Source organism: Podarcis bocagei (genome assembly GCF_964188305.1).
Source record: "Podarcis bocagei genome assembly, chromosome: 6".
In the NCBI taxonomy this organism is placed as follows: domain Eukaryota; kingdom Metazoa; phylum Chordata; class Lepidosauria; order Squamata; family Lacertidae; genus Podarcis; species Podarcis bocagei.
In genome coordinates this window covers 98,463,000-98,487,335 of record NC_138130.1, presented here as the reverse complement: position 1 = coordinate 98,487,335, position 24,336 = coordinate 98,463,000, and the positions used below count along the sequence as shown (strand labels likewise).

General features: G+C 46.8%; 1 protein-coding gene and 1 long non-coding RNA gene across 2 annotated transcripts in view; one reads left to right on the top strand and one right to left on the bottom strand.

Annotated features, from left to right (window-relative positions):
- GAB2 (GRB2 associated binding protein 2) overlaps positions 1–24,336 on the bottom strand; it is a 148,110-nt gene that overhangs the window by 94,142 nt on the left and 29,632 nt on the right. The gene's annotated exons all lie outside the window — the stretch shown is intronic.
- On the top strand, positions 5,440–14,056 carry LOC308588866. Its single transcript, XR_014008947.1, has 3 exons — positions 5,440–5,548; positions 9,388–9,493; positions 14,000–14,056. It is a non-coding gene; the product is annotated as an uncharacterized lncRNA (long non-coding RNA).

The window sequence follows — 24,336 nt, the reverse complement described above, 5'->3', positions numbered from 1 at the left end:
ATAATAATAATAATAATTTATACCCCGCCCATCTGGCTGGGTTTCCCCAGCCATTCTGGGCAGCTCCCAACAGAATATTAAAAACACAATAAAACATAAAACATTCAAAACTTCCCTAAGCAGGGTTGCCTTCAGATGTCTTCTAAAGTCAGATAGTAACTTATCGCCTTGGCATATGATGGGAGGGTGTTCCACGGGGCAGGTGCCACCACCGAGAAGGCTCTCTGCCTGGTTCCCTGTAACTTGGCTTCTCGCAGTGAGGGAACCGCCAGAAGGCCCTCGGAGCTGGACCTCAGTGTCCAGGCTGAACGATGGGGGTGGAGATGCTCCTCCAGGTATACTGGGACAGGGCCATTAAGGGCTTTCAAGGTCATCACCAACACTTTAAATTGAGCTCAGAAATGTACTGGGAGCCAATGTAGATCTTTCAGGACCGGTGTTATGTGGTCTTGGTGGCCACTCCCAGTCACCAGTCTAGCTGCCACAATTCTGGGTTAGTTGTAGTTTCCGAGTCACCTTCAAAGGTAGCCCCATGTAGAGTGCATTGCAGTAGTCCAAGCGGGAGATAACCAGGGCATCGACCACTCAAGCCAAATATTTAAACAGACAGATGGGGTGGCAGCATCCTAAGAACATAGGAAGGCACCAAATACCGAATTCACATACGTTTTAACAGATGTCGCTTCATCATTCTGGTTGTCTCTTTTTGAATTTCTTCTACTTCTAAAAAGAAATCTCATGCTAGGCCTGTTCTGATCTCCCATCCTGGCACCAGAATTTTTATTTCAAGTGTTGCGTCCCGCCTGCAGCGTTTAGGCAGCTCTGCAATTTTTTATTTATTTTTTTAAAGTCAGTATAGACTCTTTGACACACCCACACCGAGATCTTTGTTGTTTGCCAGTGTTTCCCCCATCTGCAGACCGTAACATTTCGCCATATGGGTCTTGTGAGGATGGTGTGGTCATCGGCCGTCTGCAGCGAGCGCTGAGGGCGGAAAAATTCCAAGTTACATCATCTGCAGGGCTGTTTTCTGCCCAAAAAGAGGGAAAGTGCAAGCACTCTCTCCAGTGGGATGATGAGGTGGCAGAAAGACTAGCGGGAGGGGTGTAGGAAACGAGAACACCCCAGCCAGTAGTTTGGGAAAGACGGCAACTGCAAAGGCATGTTTCCTTGAATTGCGGCTGCAACGGCGAAAGGCTCATCAGCCTGGGAGGGAACCACCAGCTGGCGGGGAAAAGATGATGTCGAAATATTTTTGGCCACTGAAATCACGTCTGGGACTTATGGCAGGCCGTTGTCATTGGGATGAAGAAGCCAAAACGATGCTGTTCTGGGACAACTTTCAGGCACCACAGAAGGATGCGCAAGTCATTTATCGCTTATCCTAACAATGAATTCATTCTCCCGGCGCTGGATTCCTTATGAGGGAAGGGCAAATGTGTCGAATTTGGTTTTCCAGAAGGAGATCTACAACGACGCGTTCAGAGCAAGGCCCTGCTTAGCCTTGCTGATAAAAGAAGAAGAAACCCCAAAGACTTGCACAACAAAATATTATTTAAGGAGTTGAGCGAGCCTGGCTTATGAGCTAATTATTTAGCTTGGCTATGTGACAGGTCCAGTGATAACTGCCTGTGAGGGTGAGGAATTTGCTAAGCGCTAAAAGTCGAGAGAGCCATTGTGTCATGGCATCAAGGAGCGGGAAGGGCCTGTTTGATTTGTGAGTGTGCCCTTCTTTCCTTCTCCCGTGTGTGAATTATCCTACCCAAATAACTTGAGTACACATTTCTACTTAGCAAGGAACAATCATGATTGGGGCCTGAAAAAAACACTGTCCTTCCACAACAGGAATATCCAATGTAAGGTAAAGGTAAAGGGACCCCTGACCATTAGGTCCAGTCGCGGACGACTCTGGGGTTGTGGCGCTCATCTCGCTTTATTGGCCGAGGGAGCCGGCGTACAGCTTCTGGGTCATGTGGCCAGCAGGACTAAGCCGCTTCTGGCGAACCAGAGCAGCGCACGGAAACGCCATTTACCTTCCCGCCGGAGCGGTACCTATTTATCTACTTGCACTTTGACGTGCTTTCGAACTGCTAGGTTGGCAGGAGCTGGGACCGAGCAATGGGAGCTCACCCCGTCGCGGGGATTCAAACCACCGACCTTCTGATCGGCAAGTCCTAGGCTTTGTGGTTTAACCCACAGCGCCATCCAATGTGGTGCCTTTCAATAATTATGAACTACAACTCCCACCATCCCATGCCGGTGGGGGCTGATGGGAGTTGTAGTCCCCAACATTCTGGATGTTAACACATTGGCGACCCCTGTCTGTGCAGCACTGGAATTTTTAAAGACGTTAAGACACTGTCTTCCACTAACTCAGGCCATCATACTCAGTAGTATTGATGTTGACTGGTAGCAGCTTTCCAGTAAGTTGCAGAAAGGAATCTCCCCCACAGTCCTAGCTGTACTGGCCAGGAATGGAACCTGCATGTAAAGCATGTGGTACAGGACTTAGATAAGGGCCTTCTGCTCAATGAGAATATTTTTTTTGGGGGGGGCTGACAAATTCTGCCGTGGAGAAATCAGAAGAAAATGTGCAGATTTAATGTATCTCCATATGTTTGCTTTGCTTAAAGTAAAGGTAAAGGGACCCCTGACCATTAGGTCCAGTCATGACCGACTCTGGGGTTGCGGCGCTCATCTCGCTTTATTGGCTGAGGGAGCCGGTGTACAGCTTCCGGGTCATGTGGCCAGCAGGACTAAGCCGCTTCTGGTGAACCAGAGCAGCGCACGGAAACGCCGTTTACCTTCCCGCCGGAGCGGTACCTATTTATCTACTTGCTTTCGAACTGCTAGGTTGGCAGGAGCAGGGACCGAGCAACGGGAGCTCACCCTGTCGTGGGGATTCGAACTGCCGACCTTCTGATCAGCAAGTCCTGGGCTCTGTGGTTTAACCCACAGCGCCACCTTTAAGAATCCAGGGATTATTTGGGTGAATAGAATAGAATAGAACAGAGTAAAGTTGGAAGGGACCCAAGGGTCATCTAGTCCAACCCCCTGCAATGCAGGAATCGAACCCTGCTCCAGAGCCATGAGGTCTAGAAACTTAAAAAAAAAATAAACCTACAAGTTTCAGGATAGTGACTTTCACAACCAGAAAGGAGTTTCAGTGCCAGAAGTTTAAGCAAATGCACAGAAAGTCCAGATATGTACTGAACGCAGCACAAAAACCCCAGGCACCAGAGATTCATGATACACCGCCGTGAAACCTTAGAGCGCAGGATAGCCTCCCGGGGCGGGAGAGTTTTAGCACTTCAACCTCTTGGAATTAGGCGAGCGTATAACATCACTATGAACAAATCTCGTCTGGCAGAGACATACAGCTCAGATGACCTAATATTAACTCTCTCTCTCAGGCCTCTCCTCCCAGAGAAGGCCCAGAGCACTTTGCAAAGCAAATGTGGAGGATCTGGAAACGAGGACGTCCGAAAACATTCTGCCAAAAACATCTATGTGATGTTAACAGTTAACGCGAACGCAGGAGGGGAGATTTACAAGCGAGGGTCAGGTTTTCCTGGTTTTTGCCAATTCTGTTTGCAAATGCCCTTCCCTAACTGACTGCCACCCTCTGCTTCTTCCATTTTCAGAGCTTGGCTGGAAGAGGGAAAAATAGTGGGTGGGGGAAAGATTAGGCATGAATTGTCCCCTACGGAATTTGTTTCCGACATCCCAACTTTCCGACATAGAGCTCAGGACAGCAATTGTGGTGTGGTTTGCCAGCACACAGTCACACAGAGCACAGAACCGAAGGATGTTAAGAAGAGTCTGGCCTGCTGGATCACGCCAATAGACCTTCCAGGCCATCCTCCTCCTCCTCCTATTTTATTTATACCCTGCCCTCCTGAGCCAAGACTGGGCTCAGAGCGGCTAACACCAGGTATAAAAACAATTGATTGAAATACAACTTAAAAACAAGACTAAAACACAACATTAAAATGCAGCCTCATTTCAGTAGAAACTCAAATCAAAAACTTTTTTGGGGATGAAAACATGAAGTCTTCACCAAGGCCAACTATCCAGACTGGTCCGACGTGGGCCAGAAAAAAAGCCAGGGAAGTCCCCAAATGGGAGTTCCATCACAGAAGGAAAAAGGAAAGAGGGGGAGGGATTCAAACTGATTCCAAGCCAAAGGCCAGGTGGAACAACTCTGTCTTACAGGCCCTGCGGAAAGAAATCAGATCCTGCAGCACCCTGGTCTCATGAGACAGAGCGTTCCACCAGGCTGGAGCCAGTGCTGAAAAGGCCCTGGCTCTGGTTGAGGCTAATCTGACTTCCTTAGGGCCCGGGACCTCTAGGGTGTTACTATTTATGGACCTTGAGGTCCTCCATGGGGCATACCGGGAGAGGTGGTCCCATAGATATGAGGGTCCTAGGCCGTGAAGGGCTTTAAAGGTCAAAACCAGCATCTTAAATCTGACCCTGTAGTCCACCAGGAGCCTGTGCAGCTGGAAAAGCACTGGGTGAATATGCTCCCATGGCTGGGACCCTGTGAGGAGCCTCGCTGCAGCATTCTGCACCCGCTGGAGTTTCTGGGACAGCTTCAAGGGCAGCCCCGCGTAGAGTGAATTACAGTAGTCAAGCCTGGAGGTGCCCGTCGCATGGATCACTGTGGCCAGGTCGGGGCGGGAAAGGTAAGGGACCAACAGCCAATTGGATGCCCCAATGGGAAGTCCACAAGCTGGACCTCAGTGAAATAAACCCTTTCCCCGCTCACTCTCTTCCAGGAAATGAGATCCTGGGAAATGAGTCGAACAAGGAGATGAAACCACATGTTACAGTGAAGAAAGAGGGGAAGTGCTGTTCACACGTGCAAAGATGCTTGCAGGTGGTGAATTTGAAAAATCAACACAAAAACCGACGGGATGAATGTATATTACAGATCGGATGTGCAGCTGGCCACACGTTCAATGTGTGGGAGATTATTGCAGTCAAACCAACAATTCATGCTTTCCCAGATGGGTATATGAAGGGGCCGAGGGTCGCAGAGCTTTCCTGTAAAGTTTGCTAGAGAGAACTCTTGTGAGGTCACTTCCTTTGTCTGCCATGGCAGGAAACTCTGACACGACATACCTCCTTCTTGTATTGGAAACTCTCTTTCCGCATCAACCCTCCAAGCTGACCACACGTGCGTGTCTGAGCTCTGCAGCTCAGACACCGTTTGGAATTTAGGATTTTGTACTTTTGTAACTTAGATAGCAGTTATAAACCAGGGGTCAGCAACCTTTTTCAGCCATCGTCCCTCAGATCATGTGGTGGGCTGGACTACATTTTGAAGGGGGGGAAATGAACGAATTCCTATTCCCCACAAATAACCCAGAGATGCATTTTAAATAAAAGGTAACATTCTACTCATGTAAAAACACACTGATTCCCGGACTAGATTGAGAAGGCGATTGGGCTGGCTCCGGCCCCCGGGCCTTAGGTTGCCTACCCCTGTTATAAACCTGCCTTCCTTTTGCTACTGTAACTGTTGCTTCAAGACATAGATTCTGTAAGTAAATACTACTTTTACTTCTTCACAAAACACTACAGTAGTACCTCAGGTTACATACGCTTCAGGTTACAGACTCCGCTAACCCAGAAATAGTACCTCGGGTTAGGAACTTTGCTTCAGGATGAGAACAGAAATCATGCTTCGGTGGCGCGGCAGTAGCAGGAGGCCCCATTAGCTAAATAATAATAATAATAATAATAATAATAATAATAATAATAATAATAATAATAATTTTTTATTTATACCCCGCCCTCCCCAGCCAAGGCCGGGCTCAGAGCGGCTTACAAGCAATAATAAAAATAAGATGAATAATTACAACTTAAAAACAAAAATAAAATACAACATTAAAATAATGGAACATTAAAATATTAAAATGTAGCCTCATCGCAGGAGGAGAAGGAAAAGAAAAAAGAAAGAGAGGGAGGGAGGGAATCAAACTGGCTCCAAGCCAAAGGCCAGGCAGTGCTAAAGTGGTGCTTCAGGTTAAGAACAGTTAAGAACGGACCTCCATAACGAATTAAGTACTTAACCCGAGGCACCACTGTGTGTGTGAATATGTGCACATGTTATTTTTAAGTGGGGGGGGGGGAGGGATGCCTTAAAGGGGTTAACACCAGGGAAAGTCCAGTCTGCCTTTCAAGCACCCTGGATTATTATTTCTAGAAGGTTAAATCAACCTTGTCTTAACTTCCGCGTTTAAGCTGCAAAAGATGGTACTCGCTCATGTGAGCAAGGAAGGACAATAACAATATATTCTCTCCTAGTGCCTAAATCCATTCCTACAGAATGCACCCATGTATGATCATATGCAATATTCTAGAAACAGTCACAAAACTCAAACTATTGATGGAAAGTTATTGCCCTATTTGGACCCTGAAGCACCTGTCCGTAACCTAAGCCTGATGCTTCGGCTTGACCTGACCTGACCGAGACCTTTCGCACCACAATTCTTGATGTTTCCTTCTCCTGGGTTTTGATCCACCCCCTTGCCTCTGCTCTGCACGTTTGTCTCGCCTAACCAGCCCTCCAAATTATCTCAGCAGCACACTGCCCCCCCCCCCCCGCTGGTACTTGTGGAAATAAAAAGTTTACGTCCTGACATTTAAAGATGCTGCCAGCATATTAATAGCCTGCTGGGTTGAAAATAACACTGGCTTAGCCTGCAAATACCTGGAGACTCACAAGTCATAAACACCATTGCTTTTTATAGTAGAATTAAATATTTGGCCTTGGGGGTTATTAAACAGGGATGGGCACGTATCCTGCTATACAGTGGACAGCTCTGTATGTGAAGGGCTGGGTGATCTTCCTTCCTTCCAAATTTGCTTCTATATATATGTTATCACATATATCACATGATACTATCATATACTGCACATATATAAGTGTGATATATATGTTATCACAGTGAAATCCTGGGCATATCTTTGGTTTGTCCTCCTTTGGGAGGTACGCAGGTGGCGCTGTGGTCTAAACCAGTGTTTCCCAACCTTTTTTGGGCAAAGGCACACTTGTTTGATGAAAAAAATCTCGAGGCACACCACCATTACAGCCCCGTGACGTCAGCACGCAGCGTCACGCCGGGAGGGACGCACGAAAGTGTAAGTTTCAATTTTTTCCCCTCCCCCTTGCCGGGGAACCTCCAAGCTTTGGGGGTGGGGAGGGAGGAGGCAGCAAAGCGAGGCAGGAAGGAGAGCGCGGCTTGGCTGGGTGAGCTTTGGCAGGGGCAGGGAATGAGAGCCGTGAGGCGGGCGCTGCGGACGGAGGCGCTGCCCGCCAAGCTCACAGGCAGCCAGGCAGGCAGACGGCGAGAGCCCCGCGCTGGGCGGCCTCTCCTCGCCGCCGCCGCCCCGCCTCTTGCCGCCCGACTCGCCCGCCTCCCTCCAGGCAACATCTCGCGGCACACCAGGCAACATCTCGCGGCACACTAGTGTGCCGCGGAACAGTGGTTGGGAAACACTGGTCTAAACCACTGAGACTCTTGGGCTTGCTGATCGGAAGGTCGGCGGTTCGAATTCCCGCAACGGGGTGAGCTCCCGTTGCTCTGTCCCAGCTCCTGCCAACCTAGCAGTTCGAAAGCACACCAGTGCAAGTAGATAAATAGGTACCGCTGTGGTGGGAAGGTAAACGGCATTTCCGTGCGCTCTGGCACTCATCACGGTCCTCGGTGTGTCAGTAGCGGTTCAGTCCTGCTGGCCACATGACCCAGAAAACTGTCTGTGGACAAACGCCGGCTCCCTCGGCCTGAAAGCGAGATGAGTGCCACAACCCCATAGTCGCCTTTAACTGGACTTAACCGTCCAGGGGTCCTTTATCTTTTTTTTACCTTCTTTTGGGGTGACGCATTGCACAATGACGTCCAACTCCCCCCCCCCCGAGCCCTGACCTCACTATCACTTTGCCCCTCCCACTGTGGGTCACTGCTACAGCTCTGCCCCACCAGGTGAGGTACTAAAAGGTAGGGCAAAATTTACACCCTCTCCAACCCTGAAGCCCCCTAATCTCACCAGGGAGTGCTCACAATCACTAAATCAAAATATGAAGTTTTAACGCTAGCTGACCAACTAATACTCCCTCCACACCACTTGTGATTCCTTTAAAATCTCAAGTATGCCCCTTTACTCGCTCAATCCTATTCCCCCCCCCCCATACATGCTCCAGGGACTTAATGTACACCAGCTTTAAGGACTTACTGCTTACATATAAGTTCCCGTTGTGAGCTTATATGTAAGTTGTTGTGAGCTCCCGTTTTAGTCGTTCGCGACTGGATCTAACGGTCAGAGGTCCCTTTACCTTTATTTACATATAAGGCCCTTGGCAACTCTGGAGTAGGTTCCCTACCCTCCTTTCCCTTACTGCCATGTGGCAACCTGGAGGTGGGCTTTCTCAGTGGTGGCCCCAGCAGCAAGGAATGCTCTCCCTGCTGAAATACGAAAGACCCCCATCAGTATTGGCATTCTGCCAGCTCTTGAAGACACACCTGTTTAAGACAAACATTGGTTTGCTCTCCCGACCTAGACCTCCTGTTTTACTTGGCTTTTTAAAATCGTGGTGCAGTTTTAATGGCCCTTTTAGCGTGTGCACATTTGAACTGTGGGTTTTTATTCCAGTGTTTCAATGGTGCTTTTCCTCTGTGCCTTTTAATTATGTTGCTGTTGTTGTTTTGCAATTGGCTTTATACTTGCAAGCCGCTTAGAAGCCACGTCGGCGACTAAGCGACCTGTGAATTAATTTACCACTACTGTTATTATTGATTACCATTAACAACGTCAGCAAGATGAAAATCCCTGCCATCCTGTCATGATATCATCCTGTTGGGAGCACAATAGCGGAGATCATCAGCGTGTGACTCTGTTATGGGCATGGATGACAGCAGACTCCAATTGCCTGGAGGACCTAGTCAGTTAGGAACTAGCTGTCAGCAAGGAAGATGGCTGAGATTTGACAGCTGGAGGAGTTTGAAGGAAAAGTGGTTCTCAATGAGCATTTCCCCCCTGTGTAGGCCTGGCTTAAGGAAGACCAACTTTTCTGCTTATTTCTCCTCATACAGTGGTACCTCGGGTTAAGTACTTAATTCGTTCCAGAGGTCCGTTCTTAACCTGAAACTGTTCTTAACCTGAAGCACCACTTTAGCTAACGGGACCTCCTGCTGCTGCCGCGCCGCCAGAGCACGATTTCTGTTCTCATCCTGAAGCAAAGTTCTTAACCTGAAGCACTATTTCTGGGTTAGCGGAGTCTGTAACCTGAAGCGTATGTAACCCGAGGTACCACTGTATTTTATGGTATTTTTGTTCCGTTTACCTCTGTAATGCAATACAAACTTCTTTCCTTTCCAGACACCCATCTGCTTTATTCCAGTCACTGTGCTAACAACTGCATCTATCTGGAGTGTGTTCACAATGAAGAACGGAGGGGTGAAATTTCTCCTGGACTAAAGTGCAGGTAGGTTATTGTCATCCAGCAAGAAAACATCTCCCTAATGGACACGCATACCTGCGACGCCTGCCTCGTACGAACCAGCTCCTCCTTTTGAGAGCCTGTTCCGAACTGGCAGAAAGCAAATAGATGGGTAGCAGATAGATGGAAGAAAGAGCTAGGAAATGAATCAAACATCATCCATTTGACACAAGGCCTCACCTCCTTCTCTCCCATTAAGCGAGGAAGACAATTAGTGATCAAGCTCACTAGCCAAGAGACTGAGTTCAGGGGTTTGGGGTGCCCAGAGACTCACATAGGGCTGCTGAACCCCAGACTGTGTTTTGCTAGATTTCATTGGTAATTCCACTTTCTTTTCAGTATTTACTATTTAAGTGTCAAACCTAACAAGGAAGGGGAAAAAACAGGTTCGTTTTTTAAAATAAAGGACAGAAAACACACATGCAACGACAACACACAAGACAGGCTATCAACTCACAATGAGAATGCAATAGCTATCACGTGGGTGGTGCTGTGGTCTAAACCACTGCGCCTCTTGGGCTTGCCGATCAGAAGGTCGGTGGTTCGAATCCCTGTGACGGGGTGAGCTCCCATTGCTCTGTCCCAGCTCCTGCCAACCTAGCAATTCGAAAGCACACCAGTGCAAGTAGATAAATAGGTACCACTGTGGCGGGAAGGTAAACGGCGTTTCTGTGCACTCATGGAGTCCCGTTGTGCCAGAAGCGGTTTAGTCATGCTAGCCACATGACCTGGAAATCTGTCTGTGGACAAACGCCAGCTCCCTCGGCCTGAAAGCAAGATGAGCGCCGCAACCCCATAGTCGCCTTTGACTGGACTTAACTGTCCAGGGGTCCTTTACCTTTACTTAGCTATCAGTATTTTAGAAATCAATTAAACAACATATGAGTAAAAATAAAAACAATAGCCATCAGTACTTCCATCTAAAATTACAGACAACTCCCCATGCGCATTCAAGGCATGCGCGACCACACACTTGCGCATCGCTGCGAACCCGCAAACGGCACAAAAGGCGCAAAAATTGCACAAAAACAGTATTTAGCAATCCCAGAAGCCTTTGCACCAGCCTTTGAGTCCAGAGAAGAGTTGGAGTTTTAGAGAGGTGGTTTGTGGGAGCAATTGTGGTGGAGTTGGGTAGATTTTTGGTTTTTTAAAGGGTTTCCAGAGGTTTAAATGGTGTTTGCAGGTATATATGTAAAAATATTGTACAAAATGCATTAAACCACACGCCTCAACATACGCTGAGGCTGCGTTTTGTGGGTAATGCATAAAGCCAAAATTCTGTCTAGTCGAAACACATTGACTTTGATGGTGGGTGGGATTGCCAAAGTCTCCCCCCCCCCGGATGCCCTGCCCCCATTCCATCCCCTTTTAATTTTTTTGTTGGGTGCCCAAAGCATAAAGCTGAATGTGCAGAAGTTAAATGTGCGTATGTCGCAAGATACATGGGAAAACGGCATGCAAAAATTTGTACAGCGGAAGAAATGCTCACTCAGATGATGATGGATTATTTTATGAGGACTTTTTAAAAAATGCACAGACAGAGGTGGAAAAATGGCAAACTGAAATTAGGCTGGAAAAACAAAAAAACTGAGAGAAACCGCAATGGTCAGATCCATCCATCCCTATTCCTACACAGGCAGGGCCTGCAATGGAAAAAAGAAATCTATACTTCTAATTCTGGAACTACCAAGGACTAAGGAAAGAAATGAGAGTTGTTGGGGGGGGGGAGTTACCAAATCTTAAGCGATCTTGAGCCTATCCTTTGAGGGGACTTTCTGGACAAGCTGGAGAGGGTCCAAGGCATTTGCACCCACGACATTCCCTGAGAGTTTTTTTAAAAGGCCTAGGGAACTTTTCTAGGAACGTGGAATGGCATCCCAGGCCAAAACAAACACAGAGGAGGTAGATGATGACCTTCTCATCGGAGTTTATTTTTAAATAAATTTTATGTGTATACATAAAGGGGAAAAACAAAATGAGTCCTTTAAAATAATAATAATAATAATAATAATAATAATAATAATAATAATAATAATAATAATAATAATAATACTGGGTTTCTGGGTACTGGAGGGCAAATCTTTTAATTAAAATTGTCTCAGAAGGTTGAAAACTTTTATCTTCTGTCCCAAGCACCCTACAAAAGGTGACCTTTTGTGTCCAAATAATTACGGGAAGGCGTCTAAAATTACGAGCTTTCTCTCTGCATGGTGAAAAGGATTCTCTCTCCTCCTCCCCCCACCCCCAACAAAAAAGTGCTCCTTAATTAACGGGTGGAAGCTTTTCAAAATCCCCACCGTGCAACGGTAGTCGTTGCCACGGCAACGGCAAAATCACTCGCCGGCCCGACAACGAATGGAGCAGCTTCGCGGAAACACTTAATATTCGCTTTTTTAAAAATCTCGCAAATTCCCAGGGAGGCAACGCTGTCCGTCTTACCGCTAAGGTAACCTTGGGCGATCGTGCCGGTGAAATATTCATAGGAAGGGAAGACATGTTTGCCAGCCTCATCATCTCCCTTTCACCGCTCAGGAATTGGCAGAGATAAAATTAGAGCTCGTAGGTTTAGGTGTGGAAGGAGGGGAAGCAATGACCCCCTAATGGAGCAAGACATCCAACCAGTTGCAGAAATGGTAAAAAAAGGGGGTTTAGGGCTCATCCAAGGGGACATAGGTGGCGCTGTGGGTTAAACCACAGAGCCTAGGGCTTGCCGATCAGAAGGTTGGGGGTTCGAATCCCTGCGATGGGGTGAGCTCCCGTTGCTCGGTCCCTGCTCCTGCCAACCTAGCAGTCTGAAAGCACGTCAAAGTGCAAGTAGATAAATAGGTACCGCTCTGGCGGGAAGGTAAACGGCGTTTCCGTGCGCTGCTCTGGTTCGCCAGAAGCGGCTTAGTCATGCTGGCCACATGACCCGGAAGCTATACGCCGGCTCCCTTGGCCAATAAAGCGAGATGAGTGCCACAACCCCAGAGCCGGCCACGACTGGACCTAATGGTCAGGGGTCCCTTCACCTTTAGGGCTCATCCAACATTTCTACCGCCCCCCCCCAACCCACCGTTTACTGCTGAATCGGAGCAAATGACGATAGGGTTTTCTTCGAGTGGCTGGGGAAACCCAGCCAGATGGGTGGGGTATAAATAATAATAATACCGTGATACCTTGGGTTAAGTACTTGATTCGTTCCGGAGGTCTGTTCTTAACCTGAAACTGTTCTTAACCTGAAGCACCTCTTTAGCTAATGGGGCCTCCCGCTGCTGCCGCGCCACTGGAGCACGATTTCTGTTCTCATCCTGAAGCAAAGTTCTTAACCCGAGATAATATTTCTGGGTTAGCGGAGTCTGTAACCTGAAGCCACTGTACCACTGTAGTAATAATAATAATAATAATAATAATAATAATAATAATAATAATAATGAATAATTTAAAATAAGAATAAATAAAGAATAATCATCCCTACACTCTGCCCAGGCTTGTGCCCTGGAGAGGTCACTTCAGTGCTGTCAACGCAGCCGTTTGACTTCACCCTCGGAGGCGAACTCCATCATCTTTCGAGACAGACGGATGACAAAAACGTGACCAAAAACAGAAACCAAAGAGGATTGTGGTTGGTCCAGCCTTGACATGCAGTTCTCAAAACACTGGTCCTTCAGCTGGGACTTAAACATGGGGGTAAAGCCCTGGCACGTTTGCCTCCTTAAATCCATGGTGGGTTGTCATCTTGGTCTCATGGTGGAGAGGGAGAACGGAAGTTTCACACCACCCTCCTGTGCCCTGAATCCAGCAGATAACACCCCCCAAAAAATGGGGGGAGAAGGTGGGGAGGGAACTGGTGAAGAAAACATGTAAGCCCACAAATCGCTTTAACTCAGGCCAAAGAATCGGCCCAGCTACCTCTCAATGATTTCAGTCTAGTCAAGATTTTTTCCTACTATTTTTGATCCCTTTGGACTTCAGATGCTGAATGCGCTGTTATGGTTGACAGCGCTTCATCCTGGCACGACAACTGACAGGGTGACTGTCCTGTAATATATGGGTAAATAAGGCAGCGGAGGGAGATAGGAAGGTCGTTAAACTGGAAAGCGTTTTTTTGAAGACGCAAGGACCGACCTGTGCAAATCTTCTTGTAACTTCAAATTCTTTTCGTGCAAAACGCACAGAACGCCATGTGCTCGTTCCACTCAGCCGCTCCACACAAAGCGCTGTGGGGCAGAATCTATCCAAAAATAAGCACACTTAAGGCGTATTATTTTTAGTGTGGCAGCTCCTATCCTACTCTTTGGAACTCACCGCCCATTGACATTAAGCAGGTGCCGTCACTGTGTTCTTTTAGTGCCTATAGGCAAACCTATCCAGACATTTAAAGTTGATGCTTATTTCAATCCATAATTTGAGTTTGTAATGTATACTTTTAACTGTTTGGCTTTTTAAAAACAAACCTTGATTTTTATTGAAAACCTTAATGTGTATTTTGTATTTGTATTTTTTACTTAGACATGCAGAGGACTGAATCAGAGACCTTCCGCATGCGAGGCTACTGCTGAGCTATAGAGTGGAATAAATTTAATGATTATTTAGTTAAATTTGTTAAGTTAAATTAATTGAAAATAGCTTGCAGATTCTTAATTGGCTTAGGATTTTATTTATGTTAAGTGATGAATTAATACGTTTAATTCCATAAGGTGAAGATTTAAGGATGTTAATGTTTAAGTTAAATTTCATAAGAATTGGGATTTGGAAAACCGTTAAAAGGACATGCAATGAAATTCAACCAAGGGGAAGCGAGGAAGTCACTTAACAAAGTTAATAAGTGGAATTTTCAATAAGGCTATGATTTATGTTTGTTTGTCTTGTGTGTGTGTGTTTGTTTGTTTGTTTGTTTATAATATTGTGAAAACCAATAAAAAAAATTTGGGGGAAAAATTATAGTCCTCCCCGATGTTCGAACGCCGAACAAGAGAGCTAAACCTGCCTGCCCCCTTTCTACGCTAAGTGTCTCCCTGCAAGGTCAGCTGGCAAAACCTTGGATCTCAGCCACCTCGCAGCTCAGTTTTCGCAAATTTGTCTTAATTAAAGCGCAAAGAGGAGAGGCTGTGTAAACAGCTTTGCTTTGAAATCAAAGCTCAGGTCAAATGTTTGAGAGCCTGTAAAGCAGACTTATTAAGCAACCCGTTTTCCAATATGCCAGAGGAATATCCCTGGTGTTTCTACCTGTGGAGCTACAAATATGAAGAACGGCAGCAAGATGACTCTGACTTGCCTTGCATGGTCCTACTGGGAACCAGAGGTTTTTAAAGCTCTGTGAAAAACACAAAAACTACTGGCCTGGATTGGGTGTGATGCTACATTTTTGTTTAGTGCAGAACTGGGTAACCTTCCAGATGTGGTTGGATTCCAACATCTGGAGGACCACAGGTCTTTGCTGCGATGTTTCGTACAAAACCCGTGAGGTTCTGCGTCTTCTTCCCCCTCTCTGTCAAGACCACATCAAGGTGACAGGACTCTTTCAGTTCCGCTTCCACTTCGCTGCGGTTTAGTGTTACACCTCAACCCTAAACTGTGACTGACCACCGTTTACTGTAACAACCCAACTTTGCAAAACCACAGTTTGACGCTGGCTTACTTCCCTGAACCGCAGTTAAGACAAACAACGGCTTGTCTGGGTTCAGATATAACGCTAAGCTGTGGTTAAGGGGGGAAACGGGAACGCTTCCAATCTCTTCCTCACAGCTTCACCCTAGGAGGAGGAGAGGGGAGACTATGATTTAGCATCGTGCAATGCTAAATCCTAGTTTAGCGCTATGACCAAACGCAGTCACAGAACTCCAATTTATCTCGCCTCTCAGGTATCTACCCCCATTCAATAAATGGAGACTTGGAAACAAAGCAGAAGTAAAAGCCTGCTTATTTCTGGATCGATCCATCTCATACTACAGTGGTTCCGCGAGTCTCTTCGTCTAGCGGTTTTTTCGTCTTGCGAAGCAACCCTATTAGCGGCTTAGCGCTATTAGCGGCTATTAAAGGCTTAGCGGCTAAAAGGCTATTAGCGGCTTAGCGGCTTAGAAAAAGGGGGGGAAGCGAAAAAAATCGCAAGACTCGCAAGACGTTTTCATCTTGCGAAGCAAGCCCATAGGGAAATTCGTCTTGCGAAGCGCATCGAAAAACGGAAAACCCTTTCGTCTAGCGGGTTTTTCGTCTTGCGAGGCATTCGTCTTGCGGGGCACCACTGTATTGCAGCAAAGGGAGGCTGCGTGGGAACTGCCTTCGAGCGCAGACCCCAGTCAACTGGCTGTCAAACCAGACTCTTTGTGATGGCCTGGGATTCCGAGTCTGAGAGTGAACCGGAGGAATCCCAGCCGGCACAGGAGTCCCCGCCTCCAGGGCCAGCTGAACTGGGGCAAGGCCTAGATGCTGAGGAGCCTGCACCTGTGCCAGATCCTCAGGGGCAGGCACCAGGTGAGACCATTCTGGCCCCAGAAGTGCTGGAGGACTCAGTGGCTACAGGTGAGCCTCCCCCGGGGCCCAGTAACCCTTCGGCCTCTCCTAAGCAGAGGCTTAGGGCAGAGAGGCGAAGGGAACTGGTCTCTCCCAGGAGGAGTGCTCGCCTTAAGGCCAGGAGAGGCGGGGCTCCTGGGGGCCGGGACCGCCCCCGGCCTTAGAAGAAGATAAAGGTCAGGCAGCCCGGTCCCAGGTTGCGGGAGCAACGTCGTTGTGGAGTACCTGCTTTACCCAGACCTAGATCTGCACTCCCAGTGTGCCTGTTCCTCGCCCGGCTTCCTGCTCCTGACTCTCTGGTGTTCCTGTTCCTCGCCCGGCTTCCTGCTACTACTATCCAGTGTTCCTGTTCCTCGCCCGGCTTCCTGCTACTACTCTCCGGTGTTCCTGTTCCCCGCCTGGCTTCCTGCTGCTGCCCTTCCAGCGTTCCTGTTCCCCTGCCTGGATCCCTGTTTCGGACCTCGCGTCTCATCCAGTGTTCGTCTACCCTGCTAGTGACTCTGGACTGAACTTCGGCTACGGTATTAGTACCTTTCCCCCCCGGGGCCAGCACACTCTTTTCCACAGAAACCATCTAACACTTGCACAGAATAACCTGTTTATATTTAGGCAAAGCTTTTCCTCCTTCTTCAGGGCTTGCAGGAAATCTTTCTTAGACACTTAAACAAACACACAAATACCGTCCTGGACTATTTCCCTGGATTCTTCCTTGTTACGTTTTCTCTCCTCCTTTCCACTCCCAAATTTCATCTCTTTGTCCCTCTCTTTAAGGATGATGCCCCACAACTGGAGAGCGCTGGGAAGTCTAGCAAGAGGCGGGTGGATGAAGGAAGAGTCCTTCTTACCACAAATCTTGCAGAGAACATCTTTTCTACACACGTTCCGTCTCTCGTCCCCAGCCTTTCCAGGGAGGATTGTTGATGAACTGCACCAGGTGACTCATTTTCAGTTATGAATTAAGCAATGCCTTGCTCATTGCCGCTCACACCAAGCCAGAAGCAGATGGCTCTTTGAACCTTTCAACTCACCAGGTGTTTAAAAAAAGGAAAAAAAAGAGGAAATGAGGTTGCTTCCAGATGACCTGTTTGTTGAGTAGTCATCCTGATTTGTTTGCACCAAGTCTGCAGTAGGGATGGCCACCTGTCTAGGATTATTTAGCTGAGATTCTCACATTGCAGGGAGTTGATCTAGATCAGGCTTCCTCAACCTCGGCCCTCCAGATGTTTTGAAACTACAATTCCCATCATCCCCGACCACTGGTCCTGCTAGCTAGGGATGATGGGAGTTGTAGACCAAAAACATCTGGAGGGCCGAAGTTGAGGAAGCTTGACCTAGGTGAGCATTTGGGATCTTTCCAACTCTACAATTCTGTGATTCTACGATGGGTGGATCTCTGTATGTTCCTCTCCATTTCTGATTTTTCTAGTCTTAAATTGCACCCCCCACACACATTTCCACATCGAATTGTGATAAAATTCCTCAGCATCCGAGTGCAAATTTCTCCGAATTCGCACATTCTTACATGCACATCTGCCAAACACACCCATTTTTTGCAAAACGATTCCCCCAGATGCAATGCAGTTTTTTATATGCTGTTTTCACTTAAATATGCATTTTTGTACAAATTACTCGGCTGGAGAACAGCACGGCTCAGAGAAGTGCAACATTTAAAGGTTGGGGTTGTGTTTTCAGACCCAGAAAGTGCAAATTTTGTAGCTTCACCCCTACAATCGAATTTCTCCCCCTTCTCCAGTTTGCGGGGAGGTCGGATGACAGGATCAAAGGGATTGTAGGTGGAGGAAAGGCTGTAGGCCAGTGGGTAGAGGATCTGCTTTGCATGAACAAGGTCTCAGGTTTTTATCCCACCATTTCTAGGTAGGACTGAGAGAGGAACCCTGGAAATGCTGGTGGACAATACTGCAATACATGGGACCAATGACCTGACTCCGTAAAACACCACTTTCCACACCCTTAAATCCCTAGAAGAGAGGAGAGGATACTTTAGAGAGCAGCAGCGACAGAAGCTGTTCATGGTTAATTTCTATTTGGCAATGGAACACTGTACTGAATTACTCTTTGTGGGCATCAACAACGTCTCCAAAAATTTTTACACATCACTTGGGAAGACAGGCGAACTAATACCAGTGTACTGGAAGAAGCAAAGATCACCAGTGTCGAAGCAATGATTCTTCAACATCAACTTCGTTGGACCGGCCATGTTGTTCGGATGCCTGGTTATCGTTTTCCAACGCAACTACCCTATTCTGAACTTAAAAATGGGAAGTGTAACGCTGGTGGTCAACAAAAGAGGTTCAAAGACTGTATCAAGGCAAATCTTTAAAAAAATGTAGTATGAACACCAACAATTGGGAAACACTGGCCTGTGAGCGCTCCAGTTGGAGAACAGCCTTTACCAAAAGTGTCATGGGCTTTGAAGATGCTCAAACACAGGATGCAAGGGAGAAACGCGCTAAGAGGAAGGCACGCTTGGCAAACCCTCACCATGATCAACTCCTGCCCGGAAACCTGTGTCCCCACTATGGAAGGATGTGTGGATTCAGAATTGGCCTCCACAGCCACTTATGGACTCATTGTTAAAACCGTGTTTATGGAAGACAACCTTACTCGGCTACGAGGGATTGCCAAAGAAGAAGAGTTAGTAAACCCTTATAAACTACTATGGTTGTTTCAAGTCCCACTTGAGGGTGTTCTGCAATCTGTTATGGTTTCGTTTTTAACAAGCGGAATACAGAAAATCAAAACGAATACTAATGGACATCAAACTGATGGCTTGGGAGCTTTCTATGTGCCACTTTAACAATAAGGGTTAAGACGTCAGCAAGCACACAGATTTCCCTACATTGTGGTTGAGTGGGGTGGCAATCTTGATTCTTGCCCCCATGGCCCAGTCTGTTCAGTTCCCTGAAAAAGTGGGGGACCCCCGTCAGCTGACGCCTGCAATGTGTGAGGGACGAAACCCCTTTTATCGGCTCCCTCTTTCCCCACAAGGTTGTGGAAAACACAAGGCAGCAGCTATAAAGGCAAACATCCTGGCAGGAAGAGGAAATGTTTCCTATAGAAAGGGAATTTTATGTTTCCTGGCTGAGGGAACTTGCATCGAGCAGGAGGGGGCGGGAAGGCGATTATATATATCCTCTGCCTATATTGCGAATGGGGTTGTCCCATTTTGCTGAGGGAGATTTGGCGGTCAGCCTTGCACCAAAATGAGCCTGTGTTGTGCGCAGCACCAAATCAATAAAGCACAAAATGAGACCAAGGAAAATAGGCTTTCTGGTGAAGGGTTGGGTGAATTTGCCCATTTCGGCTTCCTTGTCTTCCAGCTCATTTTTTCACGTGCTCAATAAATGAAGAAAAATCCTCATGAAAACCCACCAGCGTTTTAGTGCTGATTTCCTAACAAGCAAGCAATTTCTCCTACAAAAATGTGTATTTTCACATACAGTGGTACCTCGGGTTACAGATGCTTCAGGTTACGTGATTTCTGGTTGCGAACTCGGAAGTACTGGAACGGGTTACTTCAGGGTTTCGGCACTCGCACATGCGCACTAAGTCACACTTTGCGCATGCGCAGAAGTGCCGAATTGCGACATGCGCATGTGTAGACGCGGTGCTGCGGGTGGCGAATGTGCCTCCTGCACGGATCACGTTCGCAACCCGAGGTTCCACTGTATATGGCTATGCTGGCAATGCCTGATGGGAGTTGTAGTCCAAAATCTCTGGAAGCCAACAGGCTGTTGCAAAGCTGATTTATAGTCTGGCCCCAGGAATTGTATTATCAACCGTCAGAACTCTGGGTTTTGAAACTGCTGGTACTTTGCCTGTCGTTTTGAATTTATTATTTGGATTTTACCCCCCCCCCCAATTTGTTCTCTGTGGCAATTTGCTGAGATGCATAACGAATTGCGTGATTCCCAAAGTCATAATGCGTGACAACTTTTTTGAAACAACAACAACAACAGACCATTTAAGGACATAAACCCACTTTCACTTACCCATTTAAAAACTATTCACTGTGCACAGGGCACTAGGCAAGCGGTTAAGTGAGAAACGGACACCATCTGAGTATATTCTACCAATGTTTTCATTGCTTCTTCCCCCTGCAGACGCTATAATGGATTTCCCATTTGCAATTATTACTGATGTTCTACACTGAAGTTGTAATGGCATGGGGGTGAGGGATGCTTTCAGCCATCATAATAACCTTCTCCCCAAATCTGTCTGTCTGTCTATCTATCCATCCTCTTTATAGTAAACTGTAAAACAGACATTTCCTCTGCAAAGCACGGACAGGCCACCTCCCAAAACCAATTAGCTAACTGGCTGCAATCATTCCCCAAGGAAACAGAGGCTCGTGAATGAACTCTGTCCACAGAAAGGACCTGTTCTTCGTGCCTCGTACCCTCTCTCCCCCCTCCCCACCCCGAATTCATAATTTAACTCGGATAACCACTCTAATAAATGAAACCACACACACGCTGTTTTTCTTTGCCAGCGATTAAGGGGGGGGGGGAAATGACATGGAAATGAAAAGTGGTTGGGAGCAAGTGGGGACACAGCAGCCTGGGGGGCGGAGGGGGACAACCTTCCGAACTGCAGCCATTGTCGGGGGGGTGGTGGTGTTTCATTTGCATACAATTCAGAATGCAAAGTTGATCTTTGCTCTTGTGCAATGAACCCATTGCCCCCTCCCCTGCAAATCAGACTTGTGTGTAATAAAGGAAAGGGGGAAAGGCCAACATTCGTTCTGGAGGTCCGTTCTTAACCTGAAACTGTTCTTAACCTGAGGTACCACTTTAGCTAACGGGGCCTCCCGCTGCCGCCACGCCACCGGAGCATGATTTCTGTTCTCATCCTGAAGCAAAGTTCTTAACCTGAGGTACTATTTCTGGGTTAGCGGAGTCTGTAACCTGAAGCGTCTGTAACCTGAAGCTTCTGTAACCCAAGGTACCACTGTATTATTATTATTAACAACAACAACAACAACAACAACAACAACAACAACAGGGCTGAAGGCAGCCCTGTTTAGGTAAGCTTTTAATGTTTGATGCATTACTGTATTTTAATATTTTGTTGGAAGCCGCCCAGAGTGGCTGGGGTATAAATTATTATTATTATTATTATTATTATTATTATTATTATTATTATGCACTGGGTTAACATTTGCATGATGTAACAATGTTGTTCTAGCTTCCCTGCAAGCAAATCCAGCACGTGCTCAACAGATAGTCAATGACTTTGACTCACTGTTTTGTGTTTTTGATATCTAATTCAGATCCGGATGAATGCCCAAGAAACAGCTCATCAGGGAGCGACCTGGGATAACAGGCTCAAAGCGATAAAGGGGGAAACAAGAAATGCACTCTGGGGAGCACAGTTTGGAGCAAAGTGTTCAAAGCTTTTGGAGAGCGCTTGGATCCTCTTGCACAAATGATCGACGGGCACACAGAATCGTAGAGTCGGAAGGGACCTCCGAGGGTCATCAAGCCCAACCCCCTGAAAATGCAGGAATCTCAACATGCAGTCCCCCCCCATCTAATTTGAAACCACACAGGACGCCGCTTGGCTTTGCAAATGCGATAGCGGTTTTACTGCTAGGAGGAACATCTATGAAGCCACATCTATGAAGTCTGAGGTTCAGAGCCTTCCCAATTGGCTCTGCGCGTTTCGGGTTTTTCTTTTAAGTCATGGTCAATTTACTTACATATCACATTTTCTACAAGTAAATCTCTGATCAAAGCAGTAACAAAGTAAGGCAATTAATAATAATAATAATAATAATAATAATAATAATAATAATAATAATAGTAGTAGTAGTAGATAGGTAGCCGTGTTGGTCTGCCATAGTCAAAATAAAAAAAAATTCCTTCCAGTAGCAACTTAGTTGGTCTTTAAGGTGCTACTGGAAGGAATTTTTTTTATTTTTAATAATAATAATAATAATAATTTATTGTTTATACCCCGCCCATCTGGCTGGGTTTCCCCAACCACTCTGGGCGGCTTCCAACAAAGTATTAAAATACAGCAGTCTGTAAAACATTAACAGTAAGCCCACAACTTATGCAAGCGGTTACATTCTGGGAATCGCACCTGAAGTCAGCATTGTGAATGGTCAAAACACGCTGGGTTCAGTGGCGGGTGGGACTGCTATAGCCTTTCCCTCTGTATGTCTGTCCCCTTTCTTATTGTATTTATTTTTTTGCCATGCACTTAAGGCTAATAATAATAATAATTTATTATTTATACTCCACCCATCTGGCTGGGTTTCCAGACAGTAGTCTGTTAAACATTAAAATCTTCCCTAAACAGGGCTGCCTTCAGATGTCTTCTAAAAGTCTGGTAGTTGCTGTTCTCTTTGACATCTGGTGGGAGGGCGTTCCACAGGGCGGGTGCCACTACCAAGAAGGCCCTCTGCCTGGTTCCCTGTAACTTGACTTCTCGCAGTGAGGGAACCGCCAGAAGGCCCTCGGCACTGGACCTCAGTGTCCGGGCAGAACTATGGGGGTGGAGACGCTCCTTCAGGTATACTGGACCTGATATGCGCAAGTTACATGCGCATTAAGTTGTGGGCTTACAGTCTCACTGCAATGTAACGGTGAAAAAAATAGTCAGCAATGCACAGTTCAAATACAGCCGCACCTTGTATCTCAAATGCCTTGGCTCCTGAACAAATCAGCTCCAGAACAATCAAAACCTAGGAGTGAGCGTTCTGGTTTTTGAATGATTTTCGGAAGCCAAACATCCGGTGCGGCTTCCAATTGGCTTGCAGGAGCTTCCTGCAGCCAATTGGAAGCCGTGCTTTGGTTTTGGAAGTCGAATGGACTGTAACATATCTAAACATTAAAGGAATAATAATAATAATTCATTATTTATACCCCACCCATCTGGCTGGGTTTCCCCAGCCACTCTGGGTGACTCCCAACCGAATATTAAAAACAATACAGCGTCAGATCAGACATTAAAAACTTCCCTAAACAGGGCCGCCTTCAGTTGTCTTTTAAAAGTAAAATAGTTGTTTATTTTCGTGACATCTGCTGGGAGGGCGTTCCACAGGGCAGGCGCCACCACCGAGAAGGCCCTCTGCCTGGTTCCCTGTAGCTTCACTTTTCGCAATGAGGGAACCGCCAGAAGGCCCTCGGAGCTGGACCTCAGTGTCCGGGCTGAAAGATGGGGGTGGAGACGCTCCTTCAGGTATACAGGACCGAGGCCGTTTAGGGTTTTCAAGGTCAGAACCAATGCTTTGAATTGTGCTTGGAAACATACTGCATACTAAGAGGTCAAGTCAAACTATCCATCAAGCAATTCCCTGATAAAAGTGCCTATGACTGGAAGGGGGGGCAACACAGGTAAAACCAATAATCTCTCTCTGTCAATAAATAATAATAATAATAATAATAATAATAATAATAATAATAATAATAATAATTTATTATTTATACTCCGCCCATCTGGCTGTGCTTCCCAAGCCACTCTGGGCGGCTTCCAAAAAAATATTAAAATACTGTAATACATCAAACATTGAAAGCTTCCCTAAATAGGGCTGCCTTCAGATGTCTTCTAAAAGTCTGGTAGTTGCTGTTCTCTTTGACATCTGGTGGGAGGGCGTTCCACAGGGCGGGTGCCACCACCGAGAAGGCCCTCTGCCTGGTTCCCTGTAACTTGGCTTCTCGCAGCGAGGGAACCGCCAGAAGGCCCTCGGTACTGGACTTAAAGTACTTCCTCTGGAAACAGGTCCCTTATGAACAGTCTCCTTCTGGAGGTGATGGACTCTCCTTCCTTGGAAGTTCTTAGGCAGAGGTTGGATGCTATAGTTGAGATTCTTGCAGGGGGTTGGACTAGATTGCTCCTGGAGGCCCCTTTCAACTCTGCAATTCTACGACTGGCAAATCCCCCCCCCCATACTTTGAAATGCTGAAACGAATTAATAATACGGGAAGCTGCTCTGACATGCTGCTGTCAACATCTCTCTCTCCCCCCTGCGGAGAAAGGAGATAGGAGGTTGCTTGGAAACTAGATTACTTCTCGTTCTTAGAAAGCAGTCGAGATGCTGGTGAGGTCACGACGGCAGGTTTAGCAGGGGCTTGCTGAAACGGCTTTCTGCCTAGAAGGGAGAGAATGGGCAAGAGATGGCTTCCAAGTCCTTGGTTGACTTCATCTAACACAAGGATGGGGAACCTGCAGCCCTCCAGAGGTTGAGGGCTGCAGTCCAACGGCAGGTGGAGATCTGGATGCTGTTGTTGTTGTTGTTATTTATTAAATCTGCACACCACCCTTCATCCAAAGGACACAGGGTGGTTCACAAAAAATGAATCAATTTC